Genomic DNA, 2685 nt, shown 5'->3' with positions numbered 1-2685 from the left:
ATCATAAACAGCTTTCTGACTTTCTAGAATTAAATTCAATTTTTCAGAGCTTAGGGTGAATTTATCAACTATAGATTTCAGTTTTTCAACTTCATTAGCTAACTTCTGATTTTCTTCATGCAGTTTCTTCTTGTTATCCAAAAGCAGTGTATTTTCTTTTTCTAAAGATTGGTTCTTAGTCTTCAGTTCCTTATTCTTTAAGCTAAGCTTTTTATATTCAATCATAAGCTCAGAAAAAGCATCTTGAAGCTCATCGAAAGTGAAATCATAATTAGTATTCAGATATACCTCATTTTCATGTCCCATTAGACACAGGTTTGCAGCTTCCTGTTGCTATTCTTCTTCTCTAGAGCTGGATTCATCACTGTCACTCCAAGTAGCCATCATAGCTTTCTTCCTTACCCTTTTCGGAGCCTTCTTTAATAGAGGACACTTTGTTTGGAAGTGTCCAGGCTTTTTGCATTCATAACAAACATATTGCTCCTTATTTTCTTTGCTTTGCTCCCCCCTGATCATAGGTCTTTTTTAAAGTTTTCTCTATTTCTTCTAAAGAATTTTCTGAACTTTCTTGTAATCAGGGTCATTTTCTCACTGTCATCAGGTTCAGAATCCTCACTTTCATCCTCATGCAGAGTAGATTTAAGAGCGATGGTTCTGCACTTCTTAGGTTCATCCTCCTCAAGATTCTGTTTCATTGAGAGCTCATGAGTCATTAAGGAACCCAACAGTTCTTCCAGTGGGAGAGAATTGAGATCTTTGGCTTCTTGAATAGTAGTAATCTTTGCTTCCCATGCTCTAGGAAGAGACCTAAAAATTTTCCGAACAAGATCACTGTTAGAGTAAGATCTACTAAGGCTTTTCAGGCCATTTATAATATCAGTGAATCTAGTAAACATTTTAGTTATAGATCATTGTTTTCCATTCTAAATAGTTCATACTTATGCACTAGCATACTGATTTTAGATTCTTTGACCTGGTTAGTGCCTTCATGTGTAACTTCCAGCCTATCCCAGATTTCTTGAGCAATCATGCAAATAGATATATGATTAAACTCATTTGCATCTAAAGAATAGTAAAGAACATTCATGGCTTTTGCATTCAGCTGAGCCATTCTTTTATCATGGTCATCCCATTCAATCTCAGATTTGAATAAGGTGATGCCATCAACAATTTTAGTTGGTGTGTGAGGTCCATTAATAATAACAGTCCATAAGTCATAGTCAAGTGCTTGAATAAAAATTCTCATACGAGCTTTCCAATAAGTAAAATTCGTGCCATTGAAAAGAGGTGGTCTATTGGTAGATTGTCCTTCGGCAACAGAGGATCCCATAGTGGCTGCCATGACCTTTAACTCTTGATTGTTAGATCAAAAACTTTCTAGAGTACCAGGCTCTGATACCACTTGTTGCCTAGAGGTGCAGCCCAAGAGGGGGGGTGAATTGGGTCTCTTAAAAAAAATATTAATATTGAAACGTATGGAGAGTATGAGTTACTAATATCTTATAGATTCAGCAGCGGAAATGAGATTGCACAAATATGATAGTAAATAAAAGTTAGGAATGCAGTAAGAAATATGCAGAGGAAAGATAAGAGAAGAACTGCAATCACAAACACCAAGATTTATAGTGGTTCGGTGCACTCCCAGCACCTACGTCCACTCCTCAAGCCTAGCTTGAGATTTTCACTATAACCCAGCAGATTACAGCCTCATTATTTTATGGGCTCACAATCAAAAATCCAGTTGGTTTTTCCAGGCAACCAACCAAAACCTTTTGTTTTTCGGAATCACAAACAACCCAGTTGGTTTTCAGACAAACCAACCAAAAACTTTACACCGTTTGTTTTTCCAGGCTCACAAACAACCTAGTTGGTTTTTAGATGAACCAACCAAAACTATCACCCTTGTTGAATACACCTAATTCAGCAACTTCCAATCAAGGCTTGAAAGAGCCTTTACAAGTTTCAAATCAATGAAACTGTTATAGCAATAATTAATCCAACTAAAAGAATGTTGTAACTTGAAAACTTAAAGCTTCAGAGCATATAAAAAATAAATCAATGAAAGCAAAAAGCTGAAGCTGATGAAGTAGTTTGCTGTGGAAGGATGATCCAATGTTTGGACAGCAGCTCTTCACGATGCAGTGAGAAACTTCAACTCATCTCCTCATAAGAGAAAGTTTCTGATTACAGTGCTGGTGAGGAAGATGAACTATTAAGCTTTTCTTCTCTTTTTTTCCGTAGAAACTTTTTGTTTTCAATAGAATCTTTTTTCTTTCCTTCTTGTTTCCATTCTAAGGTTCCCTCGTATTTATAGACAAATTTTTCGGCGAGATTTGAATTCCTTTCTTTTCGTTCTGATGAGAATCTTTTTCTGTTACAGAAGAAGACAAAAATTGTTCATAGCTTCCCGTTGTAGTCCCAGCAGTACAAGGGTCGACTCATGTATCTCAAGGGTCGACTCATATGTTCTTTCTGGATCGACACTTCAAATCGTGGAGAGAGCTTTTGCTGTGTCAACTTCAAAGGGTCGACTCTTAATTCTTAAGGGTCGGCTCATCTTCATCAGGAGTCGCCTCTTTAAACACAAGGGTCGGGTCACGCTTTAATTTTTCGGCCGATGCTGAGACTGAGCAGGGGTCGACTCTTCAATTTCGGGGGTCGACTCATTTTGAACAAGGGTCCACT

This window comes from Phoenix dactylifera, unplaced genomic scaffold (assembly GCF_009389715.1).
Source record: "Phoenix dactylifera cultivar Barhee BC4 unplaced genomic scaffold, palm_55x_up_171113_PBpolish2nd_filt_p 002289F, whole genome shotgun sequence".
In the NCBI taxonomy this organism is placed as follows: Eukaryota; Viridiplantae; Streptophyta; class Magnoliopsida; order Arecales; family Arecaceae; genus Phoenix; species Phoenix dactylifera.
The sequence above is the reverse complement of the archived record's forward strand: the minus strand, read 5'-3'. Positions refer to the sequence as shown.